Source organism: Pseudonaja textilis, chromosome 2, assembly GCF_049901715.1.
Source record: "Pseudonaja textilis isolate UNSWEBS1 chromosome 2, rPseTex1.2, whole genome shotgun sequence".
NCBI classification, from domain to species: Eukaryota; Metazoa; Chordata; class Lepidosauria; order Squamata; family Elapidae; genus Pseudonaja; species Pseudonaja textilis.
In genome coordinates, this window is record NC_141991.1 from 66273085 (window position 1) to 66294403 (window position 21319).

The window sequence follows — 21319 nt, forward strand, 5'->3', positions numbered from 1 at the left end:
CATGACAATATATCAGGGAACTGTGCAATTTGATGAAAGGATTTCCTGAAGAAATACAGGACTACATTGACATGGAAGCACCGCAGGACCTCCAGCGAGGCAGCTTCGGTCTACTTCCCAAGTTACACAATCTTCTAGGCAACCTGTCTCCCCCACTATCACAAGCATCTATACCAGTGGTGGGATTCAGCATTTTTTAATACCGGCTCTGTGGGTGTGTCTTGGTGGGCGTGGCAGGGGAAGGATACTGCAAAATCCCCATTCTCTCCCCACCCCACTAACCTGCTTTCCAACTCGGTTCTCCTGCGCAGGGCAACAAAAGAAGACCCAGCCGATCAGCCGGGACTCGGGAGGCAGAGAAGAGATGTGGGCGGGGCCAATCAGAGGTGGTATTTGCTGGTTCTCCAAACTACTCAAAATTTCTGCTTTCAGTTCTCCAGAACTAGTCAGAACCTGCTGAATACCACCTCTGATCCATACTATCACAACTAAGAATATCACACTCTGTGGAATTTGTGTTGAGACCTTACAGCCCTAGCATACCCAGATATCACATACTTCCTAAGAAAATCAGGCTCCATAGGCAATCACCCTATTAGTCATTTTAGCCACTCTGTATCTGGTGGTCCTCTACAGATAGTCTGCGACTTACAACAGTTGATTTAGTGACCATTCACAGTTACAAGGGCACTGGAAAAAAGTGACTTACGACTGTTTTTCACACCACTGCAGCTTTGCCGTGGTCCTGTGATCAAAATTCACAGTCTTGGCAACTGACTCACATTTATGATGGTTGCAATGTCCTGGAGTCAGGTGATACCCTTTCGTGACCTTCTGACAAGCAAAGTCAATGGCAAAGCCAGATTCACTTAACAACCATGTTACTAATGTCATAACTGCAGCGATTCACTTAACAATTGTGGCAACAAAGGTTGTAAAATGGAGAAAAATTCACTTAACAAATGTCTCACCTAACAATGGAAATTTTAGACTCAATTGTGGTCGTATGTTGAGGATTACCTGCATACCCCCATTCCCCATAAGGGACTTCAAGCCATCAGGAACATTGTTACTGATGGCAAAACAGACTATCTTGCCATCAGAGTGTGTAACCACTCACCCCTCTCTATTTTGCCTTTGACAGTAGCATGTACTTTCAAATCAGAGGCAAAGCCATTGGCACACAATATGCCACCTTCCTGGCTGACATAAAAACACCACTCTTAATTCTCAGCCTCTGAAGTCCTTCCTTTACCTGAGATTTACGATATTTTCATCATCAGAACCAATGAAAATTAATCATCAAATTGCATCATGGCTGTATCAGCTTCCACTCCACCATCAATCTTACCTTAGACTTATTTACAGAATAAATACACTTCATTGATGTCACTATAAAACACATAAACCCTAACTTATATAGAAAACCTTCAGATTGCCATGTAATCTACATGCTTCCAGCTTTACCCAGAATGTGTCACCAAACCTATCATCTCTAGCTAAGTTCTAGTTAAATCCACATTTGTTCTGACACACTTGGCAGACATTGCTCAACTTATAGAATAAAACCAGGCATTCAAGAGACTGAACTACCCACCCAACAAGATCAATAGACAAATCAATAGAGCCAGATCAATGCCCAGGGAGGACTTACTAAAAGACATCCACAGAAACAGAATTACAGAATGCCAGTGGTTGTCACCTACAGCTCACAGCAAAAATCATTCAAAAACTTTATTAATAAGCTACATTCCATACTGGACAACGAGACTGCATTCCATACTGGACAATGAGACTGTCTCAAGCAATGGATAACAGCCCCATACTTGAATACACCCAACCTGAAGCAGATTCTGATAAGCAACAAAATAGGCTAATGATGCCAATATGGGAATCAGACCATGCAGCAAACTGAGATGTCTACTTTGTCCCCACATCTATGTCCACAGCACCATCACAAGCCCCAACAAGTACCACACAGGATTAGAGATGCCTTCACATGCTCTTCCTTCAATGTGATATAAACCATCATTTGCCCCTCTGGGTTCTATACTATGGAAAAACGTATTCAAGTCTGAACTCAAAAAGGGGATAAAATAAGAGAACATTTCAATCTCCCAAGACACTCCATAGCAGACTGAGGTGGCTATGGTGGAAAAGTGGGACTTTAAAAACACTGGTAAGCAAGAAATTCTTGAACTCACATATATCAAAAGGTTTCAGGCATTCTCAGAAGGTCTCAACAAACACAACAGGATTTTAATTCATTTTAATCGTTAATTGATATTTGTAAACTGTCTCACGTGTAACCTTCTGCATAACCAACCTATCTTCCTGTTCCTCCACCTCCCATATCTCATTCCAGTTTAAGCCCTTACATCAGAAGAAACCATTCTATGGATCTGAGGAAGTGAATTGCAGTTGAGAAAAGCTGATGTCTTTCAATAAAATTGTTAGTCACAGAAGATACTATCAGATAGCTTTTGAGGTTGGGTACCAGTCTGGCACTGTTCTCAGCCTACATTGTGACTGGACTAAGGGGTAACTGACAAATACGGGAAAACTGTATTGGTAGGTAAGCAGCAAGAGTCAGTTTGATGTCTCTCATTGTTCTTTTCAGGACACTGCAATGATGAAAAGTATTGCCATCTAAAGCATGTTAACCTGATATATATTACCTAGCCCTGAGTCAGCAGCATCAGGGATGTAGCCCTTTTGGGAAACTTAAAGTTCTATAGCCATCACGACACTAGGACCAAGGAAGAGTGGTGGTTACAGTTATCCATGATACCATTGCAATGACCAGTAAGACTGACTGGTTTTGAATTCCTCTATGTTAATTTGGATTATACGTTGCCTTAAAATCATCATAGGTTCGTGATCTTGGGTTATTTCAGTGTCGAATTCATAGCCTCTGTGGCCACCATGGGCAAGCAAGCAATTGTGATTCCTCTAGACACAGACACGAGGATTCATTTGGTTCCGGTGTTTAGAGCAGATGAGATGTTATTTGGATAATGAAGACGCGCTGACATCATTGTCACATCATTTTCTGTTCAAAGTGCAGTTTGGATTTCTGAAAGAGTGCAAGAATAATTATTAGAAGGAACTTGACGGCTACCTGAAGGGCCTGGGCAGCTCTGCCTGGCCTCCAGTCAATCCCAAGCAGCATTTGGTTTTCTGAAAAGCTGCGTCTGATGAAAGCAACTGAAAAGACACTTAGAGGAATCATGGCAGGAAAATGAACAAGGCTGACTTATTGTAAGTTGTTATTCTCCCCCGCCCCAATTTTGCCTGCAGATAACAACGGAAACCAGTGAGCCTACACAAAAATCCTAGTGAACTTCTGAAGATTAAAAAAAAGAGAGACAGCTATTAGAGATGGCAAGAGGGAGACGTCACGAAAAAGGATATGTACACATGATACAAAAGTATAATAAAGGCGAAAGCTGAGAAGGAGCTGAGGTTGGCAACGGATGCAAAGGTCAACAAAAGTGTCTTCATATATGTTCAAAATGAAAAAGATAGAAATGCCACATTGTCAGCCTCTCGGCGAAGATGTCAACACATTGATTGGTCACAAAGCAGGGCCAAGTGGTCAGCATTTATTTTGGCTCAGTTTTCTCTCTGGATTTATATTACGGTAGGCAGTGGTCAATGAAGAGTGGGTCTTCAGCTGGTGGGGGATAGAAGTTGATGTTCTGGGAATATGGATTTACTTAGAATGAATTCACTTAAAATGAAATCTCTGGAGTTGGATACATTGCATCCTACAGTACTGCAGGAAGTTGCTGATATCTGGCTGAGTTGTTATGCATTATGTCTAAGAAATGCTGCAGAAGGGATCGTGTCCCTGTCTTCCCCAAAGGGTTGGGGGAGGAGGGAAGGAGGCTCAAAGGAATGATTGGCTAATTAGTCTAACATTGTTCCATGGAAATCACTTAGAGCAAATTGTAAAGGATTTCATCTAATTAAAGACTTTTAAAAAATAATCCACCTATAATCACTTTAAAACAGTGTTGTAATTGCTAGAAATTAGCATGGATTTCTCAAGAATACATTTTGAGGACAAACTTTTTCTCACTTGTTGATCAGGTAATTTTCCTAAAAAATTGTGGGACTCCATGACATTTTGGTTAGCAAGCATAATTAGTGAATAGAGGATGGCTGTATGAAATAACAATTAATTGGATACATATCTGGCTCAAAAACAGGAAACAAAGAAATATTATCAACAATTACTTACCAAATTGGAGGTTAGTATCAAATGACATACATCAGTCTCAGTCTTAAGTTCTACTTTCATCAATACTTTTATTAATTGCTTGGATGAAAAGGTTGAGGGAATGCACAAATTCAAGGATGACAGAAAGCTGGATGGGATACCCAATACTCTAGTAGCCAGAAGTAGAATCCAAACAATCTCTTATAATGGGTAAGAGAAGTGGGTTGAAAATAGCTAGAATGAAATTGAAAACAGAAGTCAAATGTGCAGGATGATGGATAACTGGCTTGTAACAGTATTGTGAAAAAATCCTGAAATGATTATACATTTTATGTGAGAACCAATATGATGCAGCTGCAAAAGAGGCAAATCCAATTTTCAAATCACAGGAAATTATTTTTCCACTTCATTCTGCATTGGTCAGGCCTTTCCTTAACAATTTTGCCCAGTTCAGAGAACCACATTTTAAGAAAGATTCAGACAAACTGGAAGAGGAGATTCTATGACTTTGCCAAATAATGTAGAGTGCTTTGAGCTGATCACTGCCTTTCCTCTTATATGATGACGCTAAAATACGAAATAGAACATTGTCCATTGTTCAAAGATATTTGTGATATTAACCAAAATGGAAATGTCACAATCTTGGAGTTATAAAGTTGTTGGAGTTGAGGCAAAGATTAGAAAAGGGTAATCCAGAGACCATTCAAAAAACAAAACAAAAAAGCCAGTTAAAAGCAACACTCTTTTGTCTGCACTCAAGAATATATAAAATATATAAAAGTGATGAAGGACAGCAAATACCGGCGATAAGAGAAATGTACCAGGCTGATTTATCACTTGCATGTTTATTATTTCATCATTTTGGTATGGCTTCATTAAGTCCCGTGCTTGCATATGTGGGAGAGTAGGAGCAACTGTTCACATTGTTCGTCATAAACAACGTTGCTCAGTTTAGAAACAAATAACTGTGAGAGTAATTGAATCATGTATGATACATGTGGATTTTTAGTCCCTTGCCCAAGGTTCATTTCAGGAGTTGGACGTTTCCATTAGGAGGCTTTAGCTACAGCTAAATTGAACATGTGTATCAAAGATCCGAAGCCGAACCCTGCTCTAATGCTCCTAGTTTCCAATGGCAATCCACATGATTAGTGCAGTCTACATAGTTGGCAGGCAAACTTTGTTATAAGCCTCTGACATAAGTTTGTGGCCCTCTAGCTAGCATATACTGCTTTCCAGTTTCAGATTTCACAGACATTTGCAGTTTGCAATGTACTTCAGCAAGTTGAAATCTCAAACAGCTTAAGTGTAATAGTATAATATTAAGAGTTGGCAGTACCAAGATGACTGGCTGATCTTGAAAAATCTAAGCATCAGATTTGTTTAATATTTAGATCGGAGAAATCCTGAGGCTGTAGCCTAAAGATACTAAGAATTAAGTATTTTCCCAAACTAAAGGTTGTCTGCACATTGACATTTCTATATTATTACGTCTTTTCAGTCTTGTTCCCCATTTTTCACCATGTTCCCCATTCACACGTACAATCTTCCTTCTCCCTGAGCTGAGAATGGGGGTTCTTTTCTTTATATTGAATTTGTGTAAATGCATTGTATCTGCTTCCCCCCTCCCCCAGGCTGAGAAAGAGAAGGAAATAACAATCTTGGGATATGAAGTGGTTAGGTTTAGAATTTATGAACAGAGTAGTAAAGTGTGCAATACACAAGGGTAGAATCTTACATATCTGCTTACAGATAAAATGATTGTGACGTCTTCCTTAGCATTTACCCCCCCAAAAAATCTATTCTTTTTGCTTTTTTGCAAAAGAATGTAAATGCAAAACCTACAATTTGCACACACAAAAAGTCAGAGACGTTACTTGGTTTAAACATCTATAATGTAAATGTAAAACCTACAATGGCTGACAGGTACATTCAGTTTAAAATGGCTTTCTTATTCTTTTCTACTTCACAGTAATAGCATTTGCAAATGACATATTCTAGACTAAGAGCCTTTTTTTAGCCTCATCACTTGTAAAAACACCCTAAGCCTATTGGGCAGAGAGGCAGATGGAGGGACCTCCCTAAGGGCTGTCAAGAAGAGAAATCATATTGTGGCGGAGGGGGAATCCACACTGGCTGGATTTTCCACAGCAATAAGCAAATATCATGGAGGGAGAAACAATCTTTATATCCATTGTGAAAAATCTTTGGTTTTGGAAACTATGCATCCCCCTTCCCTCTATGCAAGTGGAATATGCTACTTGTGGCAGACTGGTCATGTTCATTGGCACAAGTACAAATTACTAGCATACTCACAACAAGGGATGTGGATTTTCTCTCACAGCTTCTTGGTGATATGCTGTTAGTTAGGTCTGATGCACATGACCAATTTACCATATGTGCATACAATTCATGCAGGGAAAAAGCAATGGCTGCGTGATTTGAATTAAGCTAAAACTGTGGTGATATAAATTGCTGTTTGGTTTAATAAGAATTGAATCAGATCAAAATCCCAGCACTGAAACTGTAGAGAATCTTAAGTCATCCCCTCAGCACACTTCACCGAGGAGAGACATATTGTTGTCTCCTGAATTCTTTTAATATATTTCTGACTGGTGTTTATCCATTCTATGAAAATATCCAGTAAAGGACCAATGGAGGCCAGAATGCATTTTAAAAAATCCCCCAGACAGTGCCGGCTACAGTCTGATTCAAATCTCTGCTCAAATGTGTTTAGTGGGTGGGCTTTGACAAATCTGAGTAATGGGTGTTTTTGTGTGGGTTTCAGTGTGCAATCTTTGACAAAAGACGGTGTCAACACTTGTCTGAAAGACCAAGGGTTTTTTTTTTCTACACATAAGACAAAAATTGAGCAGTGAGAATTTCTGTCACAATTTGTAAAAGCCACTTTTGCAAAATGTAAGCCTTATAAAAAATTAGACATATATAATAGATGCTGCGTAGGATCAGAATAAGAAATACACTGATAACCCCGAGGAAGAAAGTCAAATGGTGGTCACCCTGAACAGAGACAAAGAAAATTGCCTTAGAGCTAAAGGAATGAATATTATAGAGGGGAAGAGAATAAGGCAGAAAATAATCCCCAATTATTTTGATTCCCATTGTCTCTACACAGTCTTGAAAGGTCAAACTGAGTTTAACACTTGGGTGAGAAGTTATCAGGAAACCCCTGAGTTATATGGTAAGTTTACAAATAGAAATATAATCACAGAAGGAGGCAGCGGCCAGGAATTTCATCTCTTTGCCAGGACAGTCATAGCATGTTCCCCCCAAATCACCAAGAATCAAGCTCATCTATAACTGGACAACTCCAGTTATGATTCCTTGGGTCATCCTTTGAGAAACAGGTAGTACAACTGGATGTGACCAGAATGAACATTACATTTTAGGCTGAATGCATTTTGTTTTACCTCATCGTCCTTTGATCATCTAAAAAGAATATATATCACAATTAGAAAAACAATTAAAGTGGCAAACAAACATCAATAATAAGTCAATGATTTATTCACCCAAACAGATAAATAGAATGACTACAGACAGGCAAAAAAGCACTCGGAGCAAGGGCAATTTCTGACTTCCTGTTGGCTTCCCCATTGACTTTGCTTGTTGGAAGCTATTGGGGAGCATTGGAAATCATGACCATGTGAGCACAAACACATTGCAACAGCCACAACTTTGCAAATAAATCTGATCTGAACATTATGGATATCTCAATTCTACAGGAATAATGTAGATATTTTTATACATTCTTTCAATTAACATTTTTAGTTACCTTGATTCAAAAATTGTTGCAGTATAATGCACTGTTTGGACTAATCTTAGGGTATAAACAAACAGATGTGAGTTTTAATAGTATATGTAAGATAGTTTAATTGGTCAATAACTAGCAAAAAATTTAAAAAAATCTTAAGTAAAACCAAACAGAGGAAATAAAATATTAGCATAAAAGGATAAAATAACTCATAAAACATGCCATACATTGCTATAATGGTGCATTAATTTCCTGCACAGATGTAAATCTAAAATATTGCAGACTATGAAGTAAAATATATATTACCTAAAAACAAGATAGCTAGTATGTGTTCATCTGAAGTGGTAAATGAAGTGATTCGTTCTGTAACTAGTTATGCTTTATTTTCATTGCAGCATTTCTATATTATATTCTTTATTTTCATTGCCAAATACCACTTTATTTGGCAAAGAAGAAGAATTTGGCTACTGCATAGGTGATAAAATGGTTTACCACTTTATTTGGTAAAGAATAAGAATTTGGCTACTGCATAGGTGATAAACGGTATCGAATCTTCTAGAAGCTAGCTGAGGAACTCTGGGAGATGAAGTCCACAAGTCTTAAAGTTGCCAAAGTTGGAGACCCCTGTTCTAAAAGATGGTTCACATAGAAATTGTCTGCTTTTCCCAGAAATTTATATATTCAAAGTAGCATATAAGCAGATCTGATATTCCTGTAGAATTTATAGTGTAGTAATACATGCAAAATGGTTTCGATCTCCTTGCCATCACATGGGCAGCTCCACTTGGTTAATGAGGTTTTGAAGTATCTACCTGTCAGCAGTGTGGATATAGGATGTTATGTCAGGCTTTGAAAAATGCCACTCTCAGCTTGGGAAAGTTAGATTTTGTAGATACCTAACTGGTTCCCAAGTGTCTTTATTTATCTATTTTGGAGCATCCTTTTCACTTCAGCCTGAAAATCCATATCCCTTATTCTCTGAGTAAACAGTTATTGGATTTGGTGATGTCCTAAAGAAATTAGGAATGGTATACAAGGCCCATATAATGCCAACTTCTGCTCTACAGCCTGTTTCCAAAAATTTTCTATTAAAGGGGTCAATCCAACTCGAAGGAATTGGATTTTTAGCAGGTAGTTTATTATTACCCTCTAAGCTCTTATCTACATTGTAGGCATTTCTACGTCAAACCTTAACTGGACGTTTGCTGTTCCTTTGAGAGCAGCAAGAATTGATCTGGAAAAAAATGGTTTGTACTGTTCCCTGTGCATCCTTCTTTGCCTAAAACCTTACCTACACCACACAAAGGATCTACTTGTGCCCTTCAAAGTCCCCCCCCCCACAACAATTCCAGGTCATATTTTATACCTGACAGCTGCTCAAATAATGAAATAACAGTTTGCACGGTAAGAAAGCATTACTTTGCCATAAACTCCGTTGAATTTTCCCACGGGAGTCTCTCCATATTCTGATTTTGCATCTTATTTTTAAGCTTATTTTTTTATTTCCCTGGAGGTTAGCAGGTGAACTAGCAAGTTGCGCTAGAGATGCACAGTGAGAAACTGGGAGAAAATTCAGATTCTCATTTAGCTCTTCTCTGACAGATCGTGAAAGATTTAGCAGCTGTTGTTTTTTCCAGTTCTGTTTGAAGGTCCCATTCAAGTGATTCAAGGGCTGCAAATTTGTTAAAGATGGAAGGGAAATTTATTTTACTTACAGATTCCTTCCATAAGTTCTTCTGCCTTTGATTGTTGGGTTGAAGAAAGGGAGCCCAGGCTGATGCGGTGATGTTGCTTTCTTTTTTTCCAAGTTGTTCACATTCACTCAGAATCATTTGCGTGTCCCCTTTGCCTCCATATTCATCTTGCCAGAAGAAATTACGATCAGATTTAAAAAGATCTAATAAGCCTAATCAACAACTAATACGTCTACTATAAAACAGTATATACTGACAAACTGGCTTGCTAACAAGAAACACTACAAAAGTATTGAAATCCGTACTCCTCGCCACTTAAACACCTTGAGCCTGAATGCTACTGCATACACAATTCTGACCTGCCATTTCTGCCAAAATCCCTTTACTGAAGAATACAGAGAAAAACAATCCAGCAATTGCCAACCAGAATTCCTAAAACGAAGGGCAGGATGTAAAAGTGTTCACTAAATTGTCCAGTTGCTCTTGAAATCATGAACATCTTAGAGGTGCTTTACCTATGTCTGTTTTCCTATATAAACAACACATTATTTTTAGTCCAGCCTTAAATCTAGGTTTATCTTAATAATCTTTTATTCTAGATCAATGTTTCCCAACCTTGGCAACTTTAAGATGTGTGGACTTTCAGTTGGGAAAAATTCGTCTAGGTTATAAATTGTTTTTATGCAAGTCTTTTATTCTGCATCTTTCTTCTCCCCCACTCTGCATGATTTTTCTCGTTCTTTTGTCACAATCTAGCCTCAAGGAGGGAGAAAGGAGGCTAAGCGTACATCTGCTTAGCTTACCACTGAGATGCTGGATAGCTCTGAGACAGGTGTCGCAGAATCTGCTTTCTTCTTCGAGCCTCCAAAGTATAGTTTTGGCATTAAAGTTGCAGTGATGTATCCCGTGTTCTCCAAGCTATCCAACTAAAAAGATTTCTCCTGACTCCCAGGTGTGGCAGTTTATAACCAAGATCTCAGCAGCAGAATAGCAGGACAGATGTCTTGTATATCAACACACATCCATAGTGTTGCATTTGAATGAAATGCTAAATATTATTTTATCGATATGTGAATAAGAATTGGCTCACAATGTTTCTCGATACTCATATTCATTTCTCCTGTGTTGCTATCTGCTTCCACTTTCCACTAAGCAAAGTGAATGGTTTAGAAACTGTTTTCTAAACAGATTTACCATGGTTTGTCCCTTAATTTATTATCCTGCCTTGTTCAGATAGTCATTATTAAAACCTAACTATGTTTCCCAGTTTCATGTTGGAAGAGGAGATGGGAGGGGGTCATGCAGAGAAAGTAAAATGATCCATGAATACTAGATTACTTGCAAAACTTTAGATATCTGGAGCAGTGGTGGAATTCAAAAAATTTTACTACTGGCTTGGTGGGTGTGGCATAGCTTGGTGGGCATGGCAAGGGAAGGATACTGCAAAATCTCAATTCCCACCCTACTCCAGGGGAAGGATATTGCAAAATCCCATTCCCTCCCCACCTCACTAACCTGCTTTCCAGCTCTGTTCTCCTGTGCAGGGCAACAAAAGAAGACCCAGCCGATCAGCTGGGACTCGGGAGGCAGAGAATAGATGGGGGCGGGGCCAGTCAGAGATGGTATTTGCCGGTTCTTCAAGTCCAAACTACTTAAAATTTCTGCTACCGGTTCTCCAGAATTGGTCAGAACCTGCTGAATACCCACCTCTGATCTGGAGGCTATGATGAATCTGTGTCATACAGATGAATGGTGGAGCCAGGACCTGCTGGCCTTCCATTCATCCTGAGTGAATGGGATTTTAGTTTCCTCTGATTGTTGTCAGACTTAATCTGCTGTCTACGTTATAGTTTTCATTATGCCCCACCTCAAAAGGACAGAAGTCTTTGTGCCATCTTTTTTTCTTGAAAAGATTATTGAGGACTGCAAAGAGAGGACCAAGACCCTGGGGCTTCAGAATCATTTAGCATTCTACCTGGTTGCAATCACTGTATTGTTGTTCTTGTTGTTTTAATTCCCTGCCCCTGTGTTGCACATCTTCTGGCTGGATATGACAGAGGCCTGCTTTTCAGAAGAGTCAACTGGTAGAAAAAAGTTACATCAGAGTGACTGGAAGCATGGTGCGGGGAGACATCACGAGACCTCTGCTTTGGATCCTTTCTCTACGCAGCCAAGCAGAAATCTCATTACAGTTCAACACAAAAACACCATCCCTGAAGCAAGTACACCTGATCTTGCAGGAGACGGTGTGGAAGAAGTGAAAGGAAAATGCAGGCACAAAGCAGCAGAGAAAGATTTCAGGATTGTAAACAAGGCTGGGAAAAGGTTGCTCTAGCCCAGCGACCATGCTTCATGCTTGCTATCCGGAGCCAGCATTGTTAATCCCTTTTGCCCCATTCTTCTGCCTGTTATGAATTCCTCTCTCCTCTCATTCAACATGCTGGATTCAGGTCGATCCCAGCTCCTGCCTCCTCTCCACACTGTTTACTGGGATTCATAAGAGGTCTGTAAGGGGCGTGCATAAGTGCACAATTATTTCCTACCGTCCCTGTCCTACTGTCCCCATTTATTCGTACCTATTTCCTGTATTCTTATTCATGTTTGTACTTATACCTATTATCTTGTAAGCAATTGACAATCAAATAAATAAAATAAAATATTATGAACAGCCTAGGTTGTCCCTCTCTGCCTTCCTCCCAAGTTTTCTTCTCTGACTAAGATGAGAATCAGGTCATGCTTGGGACAGAGACCAACAGTGGTGCGATTCAGCCAGTTTACACCACTTTGGGAGAACCAGTTGTTAACTTTCTGAGCAATTTGGTGAACTGGTTGTTGGAAGAAATCATTAGGGCAGAGAACTGGTTGTTAAATTATTTGAATCCCACCACTGGAGACCAACCCCAGCTGGCCACCCTGGGACAAAACTGGCTGAGCAACCCTACCCTTGAAATGGCCTAATCTCCATTCTTAATATACCTGATGGTGGCATTATGATAAAATGGGCTTCCTTCTTTTCTTGCTTCTTCTTTAACAATAATTCCACTAGCTCAGAAGCAAAAGAAGCTTTAGGTTCCTTCACAGAAAGCTCTCAGCAATTCAGGAAAGCCTGCCCACCAGATATGGTGCAGACTGAGAAGGGGAAAGGGTCCATCTGCCTTACGTATTGTATTGTTGCACTGTAAGTTGTCTACACAGAAGAGGGATCATCATCAACCCATTCTCCAAAGCAGCTAAAGACAGGACAAGAAGCAATGGATGGACACTAATCAAGGAGAGAACCAATCTAGAAATAACAATAAAATTCCTGGCAGTCGGAACAATTAATCAATGGAACAACTTGCTCCCAAAAGTTGTGGATGCCCCAACACTGGAGGATTTTAAGAAGAGATTGGACAACCATTTGTCTGAAATGGTAGAGGGCTGGACTTGAAGACTTTGGAGTTATTCTGTTATTCTATTACACAGTGGCTGTTCTCACATGAAACATTGAGTTTCAGACAAGCCTATCACATTTTAGGGTAAGTTGTTTTGCCTAATAGGGTAGTCAAATATTTGTAATCCCCAAGCCAAGCTCAGAGAATTCCAGACATGCAAGATCCTGAGCTACTATGCTGCAGCCACTTCTTTCCTTGCAACCACTGGTTTGGTGTATGCAACAGATGTAGACACAACTGCTCTGGCATAGTGGCTTTGTTGTTTGTGAGGCACATAAAACTTCATTTCCACCTCAAACTTAAAAGTTTGGATCCTGCCAGCTAGTTCATTTATTCAATTTGAATGGCCACCCATTTCAACAAGTGACTCTGGGCAGCAAACAGTCCTAAAATAAATTAAAGCAATTTCTATCGCAAATATAAAGATTAATTTTTTAAACTGTTAAAATTAAAATGTAGCTCTCCTGTCCATGTTTAAGCCCTAGGATCTATCTGTACATTGGGGATTTCTATTCCTGGCAGAAGGGGATGTGTCCATCTCCTATAAGCTTATCAATAAAAAATAAATCATTTGTATTAAAGTTCATTGAGGGCTTCTATAACTTCTATGGCATCACCACCATCATTTATTATTTATAAAAAGCTTAAAATATACTGGCACTGTTCATGAATAAAATGTGCAGAACCTTGACCGCAAGCTCACAACTGAAGACACATGCTAGGAAAACAGAATTTTGTTCTTTCTGATGAGATAAAATGGAAGCAAGAGTTTCAAATTCCTGAGTAATTAATTTAACAATAAGCATAGAATGCTTAAACCCATACAAATAGAAATCATGAAAAATATGAAGGAAGGGGAATCATCACATTTTTCATAATTTCTTAAAGTGAGACGAAATGCTAGCTGAATACCTTAAGCAGCCTTTTCTAGTCTGGTCTCATACACTTATTGAGTTGGACTACGATTCCCATCACTCCGGGTCAAGAAATGCCTTTCTGTTGAAAATTGTAATTCTACACTTCTGGAAGGCATCACGTCAAGCAATATTAGCCTCCAAGGGGAAGATTATGTGCTCTGAGGGCCAAGAGATAAAGGAAACAGAGATAAAGTGATACATAGGAAATAAGGTTTAGTGAACTGCAGTATGTGATGAGGAGAAGGACCACAGAGAAAAAAAGGAGGAAAAATGATGAAGATAAATAAGAAGATTCACGAAGAGACAGGAACTGTAAACAGAGGTAGCCCAACACAGGAAGTCAGTGAAATGAAACATTTAGAATTATAATATGCTTAATGTGAAGAAGAAAAAATAGAACACATGAAATATAGGGTGGGCTTAAACAGAGGCTACAACAAGATCAGAAAGCAAGATTTTACATGCTTATACTATGTGTGTGGCCCCAACATTATTGAGTCACAATGGAATATCTCTCTTAATTAGAATAGCACGCAGAACATGTTGTCTAAACATATTTCTTATTAGGTGGTGCAAATTAGAGGCAGCATCCTATTTTAGAATCAGGTTGATACGCTAACATTGTGTGGTATGCCACAAGGTTTGGTGCTCTTTCTTCCTATTCACTATTTACCTAAGACTGCTGTGTGAACTTATCCATCACCGTGAGGTGAAGTATCATCAATATGCTGATGATACCCAATTATACATCTCTGCTCCTGGAAAATTACTGTGTGTGTTATTCCAGTTTCTGGAGGCTGTAAGGATCTGGATGAACAACAAGAAGCTTCAACTAAATCCTGGCAAATGGCTTTGGGTTTTGGGGTCCTCCACTTCTGGGACTATGCCATCTCTGGTGCTGGATGGGATATTGCTGTCCAAAACAGATCTTGTGCACAATCTAGGAATTCTCCTTGACTCCCAACTCTTGCCTGATGAGCAAATATCAGTCGTGGCTAGGAGGGCCTTTGCTCAATTTTGTATTATGCACCAGTAGCAACTGTTCCTATACTGAGGAGCACAGCTCATTGTCACTCATGCCCTGATCACCTTTCAGTTGAACTACTGTAATGTTTTTCTACATGGGGCTGCTCTTGAAGAATATCTGGAAACTTCAACTGTGCAAAATGCAGTAGTGTAAGCAATTATAAGGGTTTCCAGTAGAACACACATTATACCCCTGGTTTGCAAGCTGCACTGGTTCTCCATTTATTTCTGGGTCCAATTGAAGGTCTCAGTGTTGAGATGGGATTATCTGAGAAACCACCTCTCCCCAGTCAAATCTTCCTCTCCCATCAGATCCAGCAAAAGGGGCCTGTTATTAATTCTGTCATCTAGGGAGCTTCATTTGGCAAGTCCTAGGCAATGGGCCTTTTTTCCTATGGTGCTGCATTGCAGAATATTCTCCCCTCCAAGGTGAGACTGGATCCATCATTTTTGAATTTCTAAAGATCCCTGGAGACTTGGTTTGATTGGCAGGCCTGGGGAATCCTAGGACTGACAAAGTAATGAAGTAACTCTGTTGTCGTTGTTTTTGTTATTAACTTCCTTTCATTTCCTACTTATTGTTTTAGCTTTGCTTTTATAGTTTATTTTATTATTATTTGTTATTATTATTCATATTAGTTAGTTTATTATTTATTATTAAATTTGTTTGCCAACCATCCTACCACAAGGTGATTTTGGGTGGCTTGCAATGTTTAAAAGAATAAAACAATACAACAAATCTATAATAAAAATAAATACTATAAAAATACAATTTTATTGTACACCACCCCAAGTATCGTGCTTTGTGACATATTTTGTGTTTTGTGAGATGAGTGGCTATGTAAATTGGATGGATGGATGGATGGACCGATAGACAGACAGACAGTGTGATCTTGTCCCCAGACTCTATGGAATTTGTCATATTCACTAACTCAACTGCATGATAAATAGTATGGTAGACAACCTCTAAAATTATTTATTTGTTCATTTATTTATTTTATTTATTTATTTGTCAAACATGTACAAGAGAACAAGTGCAGGTATGAACATAAACACGAACAAAGGAAGTAAATACAGATAAATGGGGACAGTAAGACAGGGAGGGTAGGCACACTGGTGCACTTACACCCCCCCCCTTTAAGGACCTCTTAAGAATGGGGTGAGGTCCACAGTAGACAATTTGAGGTTGAAGCTGTGAGGGGTTGAGGCTGTAACAACCAAGTCGGGGAGGGTGTTCCAGGCGTTGATCACTCTGTTGCTGAAGTCATATTTTCTGCAATCGAATTAGTATCAAACAGGGAGAAGATATTGTATTCCGTTTGAAATACCTGCACTGAATATCAGTACATTCCCAAGTTCAATATGCTATTCTTGATTTATATAACCATATATATTCTGGTGGTTCACTACTTCAAAGAATGTCTTTTTTTTTTCTTTGATACACCATCCTTGGAGCTCTTGAATCTCTAAAGGAAGGTCTCCTACAGAATTTATCCTGTTGGGAGATGGGCTTGCCTTCGATTTAGAAACCATTTGTTCAGTCATTCACTGCATTTTTATGCTCCCCTATAATAAGCTTCTCTAGGCAGGGATCAATAATGTATAATATTATATATAATTGTTATTATTTTGGTTCTTTACACAGTCAACCAGATATTCAGAGTGGATTTGTGGATTTTCCCCACCTATCAAGTCCTTCTCAATAGGCAGATATGGATGTGTTAAAAGCATCATTGCAGGATGTAAGCAGTTCCGAGTAAAGTTGCCTTTTGCAATTGATTGATGGTGAATTTGTCAATGCCCATGGTGTTCAAGTGGTGCCCCAATTGTTTTGGGATTGCACCCAAGGTGCCTATTGGAACTACCTTTGCTGTCCTTTGCCACAGTCCTTCTATGTCTATTTGCAGGTCTTTGTATTTTGTTATCTTCTTCAGTTTTTTCTCTTCTCTTCTGCAATCTCCAGATACTGCCACATCCATTATCCAGACTTTTCTTTTGTCTTTCTTGTTGACAGTTGTTAAATCTGGGAATTATGTAGCTGGTCCCTGTCAGTTTAAATTCTAAAGTCCTAGAGTACTTTAGCAGCTTCTACATTTCTTTTACTTTCTCTATGTTATGATCCCACCAGTTCTTGCTTGCAGGCAAATGGTATTTCTTACGAATTTTCTTTCCAATGCAGATTTCTTGCAAATCTTTCTATAAACAATGGCACAACAACTACTTTGTTGTGCCATTGTGCATTCTTGTTGCAAAAGCTAACTAGATGGTCCATTGTTTCTTTGGCGTTTTTGCAGAAATGGCATTTGCTGTTCATTGCTGTCTTCTCAATTCTGGCTTTATATGTATTTGTTTTTAAGGCTTGGTGTTATGCAGCCAAACCCCTCTGTCTCTTTCTTCAACTTTCCTGGTCTCAGCCATTGCCAGGTCTTGTAATTATCTGCTTTGTCGGCTATTTTTTAATGTACTGGCCATGTAACGTTTGGGCTTCTCATATTGTTTTTCTGCTCTTCATCTGGTCTTTCTTGTAGGCCAATTTGATCTCTCCAATACTCAGTAAGCCTTCCTGGCATACTAGCTTCATGCATCTTCTTTATTCTCCTTCAGATATTCTTCCTAAACCCTTTTTCTTCTTCAAACCTTGCAACATTCCACATCCACCTATTTTCCTTGGTAGTAGAGTCTTTTTGCTGCAAGGATGAAGGGCATGATTCCTTGTAATGATTTTTTCTGATCTTACTATCCAGGGAGGTTAGTTCTGCTTAAGTCTAGTCCACTATTTTAGCTGTGTATCTAATGACTGGAATGGCCCAGATGTTCATTGCCTTAATGGTAATTCATCCACAGAGTTTGGACTTTAAAATCTTCTTCACTCTCTTGATGTATTCACTTCTAACCTTTTTAGTGCGCTTGAGGTTATCAGCTTGAAAGATGCCAAAATATTTGCAGTGATTGTCATCATCCAGACTTTGGTCTTATACCCATAGGGCACCTTGATTTCTTTAGTTTTCATTATTTTTCCTGTCTGATGATGAGCATGGCACATTTGTCCAGTCCAAACTCCATTGCAATAGCATGGCTGTATAGATGGCAGTGTTGAATAGCAGTTTTATTTCAGATGGTGTTTTTCCATACAGCTTCAGATTGTCCATGGAAAGAAGGTGGGATAGTCGGGCAGATGTTTTTTTTTTATATTTGATAGCCATGGCCTGACTTGTTCAGTATTGGTGACAGAGGAATCCGTTCAATGACAAGCAATAGAGGTGACAATTTCCTTGTGAGAGATTTCTCTCTTGATATTAACCTCTCCCGGTCTATCACCAATGACCAGAAACTGTGCCTTCCCTTGTGCCATCAATCTTTACACAAAGCTTCTGATGTTTCTACTGTGTCCTGCTATTTCTAGGTACCTGTTTATCCAATCACGTGGCAGGGAGTCAAATGCCTTCTTGTAATCAATCCATGCTACACACAAGTTGGCCTTCCTATTCTTTCAATTTTCGAGAATTGTTATGTCAGTTAAAGGTTGATCTTCTATTCCTCTGCTGTTCGGGCAGTGTCCTTTCACCTCGGATGGAAAGAGCTTGTTTTCAACTAGATACTGTTGGAAGACATCAGCTACCACACCAGTTAGCAATTTGAAAGTTGCTGATAAGCAAGTAATTGGTCCGTAGTTGCCTGGTGCTGCCCTTTTTGCTGGATCTTTTATCAGCAGGTAGGTTTTGCCAGATGTTAACACTCTTTAATTTCACCTCCTTGTAGCATGTTTTTAAACTACTTGGCAATGAGTAGGTGTAAATCAGTCAGATGATTCAACCCAAATTATTATTATTATAAAGCAAAACATAAAGGCAAAACAATGAAATCTCACACAGATACAAACCCACCAACTATTGGGAGACAAATGGACAGAACAAGACAGTCAAACAACACCAAGTTATTTGGTTTAAAAAATATTACAAGATTTTAAAATGTCTGAGAAAATAAAGCTAGAAAGGCTTTTAGGTAGAAACCAAAGGTGGCATTCAGCAGGTTCTGACCAGTTCTAGAGAACCAGTAGCGGAAATGTTGAGTAGTTCAGAGAACCAGCAAATACCACCTCTGACTGGAGATTTTACAGTATCCTTCCCTTGCCACACCCATGAAACCGGTAGTAAAAATAATTGAATCCCACCACTGGTAGAAAACCTAATGAGCATCTCATTTGGATGCCATTTGCTACAATCCACTGGAGGTCCCAGGTCCCAGCATCAATTCCTCATCACTCTAGATCAGGGGTGTCAAACTCACATTGTCACAGCGACATAACGTGACATATTGGGACTTTTTTCCCTTTTGCTAAACCAGGTATGGGCGTGGTCAGTGGCATGACACATCGGGCCTGCGGGCTGCAAGTTTGACACCCCTGCTCTAGATAGAATGAGGAAAGTTTCAGCCATGAGTGGCTGTGTAAACAAGTGGCTGCTTCTGATATTGCTGATGGAGTATCAGCTATTTGTATTGCCCCAGCAATGATTTAAATATACGGGTAGTCCTTGACTTATAGCAGTTCAGTTAGTGACCATTCAAAGTTACAACGGCGCTGAAAAAAAGTGACTTATGGGCATTTTTCACATATATGACCATTGCAGCATCCTCAGGGTCCTGTGATCCAAATTCAGATCCTTGGTAACTGGCTCATATTTATGACAGTTGCAATGTCCCAAAGTCATGTGATCACCTTTTGCAACTGTAAGGTCCCAGAAGTTTCCCCAAGCCACTAAGATGCCAAAGAGAGCGAGACTCGAGGCGAGGCTTGCAAAAAAAATAAAATAAGTTTTTTATTTTGCCAGAGCAAAAAGCCTGGGTGAATACTACATCCAAAACATACAGACAAAATGCATGTAAGGAATAGCCACATCCCTTTGCAAGAGTGGATCAGAGAATTATATACATTTTACCCAGAGACAAAGGGTTGTTACTAATGTGGTCTATAAAACATTCTTTGTTCAGGCCCCTGTCTCTGTCCACCTTATCTATGGAGCATTCCTCTATCCTTGTGTGGGGGCAGTTTCCTTCCCTGCCAAGTTGTTTATTCAGCAGAATGCTTTCAGGATTCAGAATCTGAGGCAGGAAACTCCCTACTCTGGTTCCTTTATCTATGGGGCCTGATATTCCTGGGTAACAGTTTCTTCTATATTTTCAAGGATATGCCTAGCTTTGAGGCCAAAAACAGAAGCGAGACACAGAAACAAGATAACAAACTTTGTACCAGAGGTGTGTATTCAGCAGGTTCTGACCAGTTCTGGAGAACCAGTAATGGAAATTTTGAGTAGTTCGGAGAACCGGCAAATCCCACCTCTGACTGGAGATTTTACAGTATCCTCCCCCTGCTACGCCCACTAAGCTACGCCTACCGAATCGGTAATAACTTTTTTTTTAATCCCACCACTGCTTAGTACTAATGATAACCAGTATCCAGGCTACAATTTACTAAGCAAGAATGAATTCCTAACAACTAATTTCTGACAGTATACAAGTATATAAGCAGAAGCCAATAACAAAGCTGAATTCCTAATTCATGGTTTCTAGCAGTATATCACATCAGAAGAAAACAGCAAATATTGGTTTGATCACTATGCTCCTTCATAACCTTCTCACAAGCAAAGTCAATGGAGAAGTGAGATTTGCCGGGTTACTTACTTATTAACTGCAGTGATTCACTTAAGAACTGGCATGAAAGGTCACAAAATGGGACAAAACTCACTTAACAAATTCTCATTTAGCAACATAAACTTTGGGCTCAATTATGGTCGTACACTGAGGCCTACCTGTAGCTTCTTTTAAAGATACTGAAAATTAACTTGATTTCTTAAGGAGACACTTCCCATTTCATTGCAAGAACTAATGCCTGGTTTTAGAGAAACTTGGCCATGCTGGGCTAGATCCTGGAAATAAGGAAGTAATATAAATTTCGGCCCCCTCCTCTACATATACAGAGGTTATTATTCCCCAGCATGCACTGACCTGCAGCAGTGTAGTCACTATTGGAGAACGCTCGGGGACAAAGAGTTACTTGAAAGGAAAAGACTGGATTTGTATCTGCTCTCTTATCTCATACAAAGTTGGATGGGGGGCGGGAGGAATGCCAAGAGCGTTAGAGGATTCTAAATACTCCAAGGAAGAAGGCAAGGCAAGGCAGACTCATAAGCTGTGAGAGCTCGAGTGCTTCAGACAGATTAGCAAATGTCAGGAGAAACCTCTATAGGATTACG

General features: G+C 39.5%; 1 long non-coding RNA gene across 1 annotated transcript; it reads right to left on the bottom strand.

The window, feature by feature from the left end:
• Positions 1-4398: 4398 nt before the first annotated feature.
• Positions 4399-9792, bottom strand: LOC148126897 (uncharacterized). Its single transcript, XR_015741416.1, has 3 exons — positions 9713-9792; positions 8019-8063; positions 4399-4459 (listed from the first exon to the last, which is right to left on the bottom strand). It is a non-coding gene; the product is annotated as an uncharacterized LOC148126897 (long non-coding RNA).
• Positions 9793-21319: the final 11527 nt, after the last annotated feature.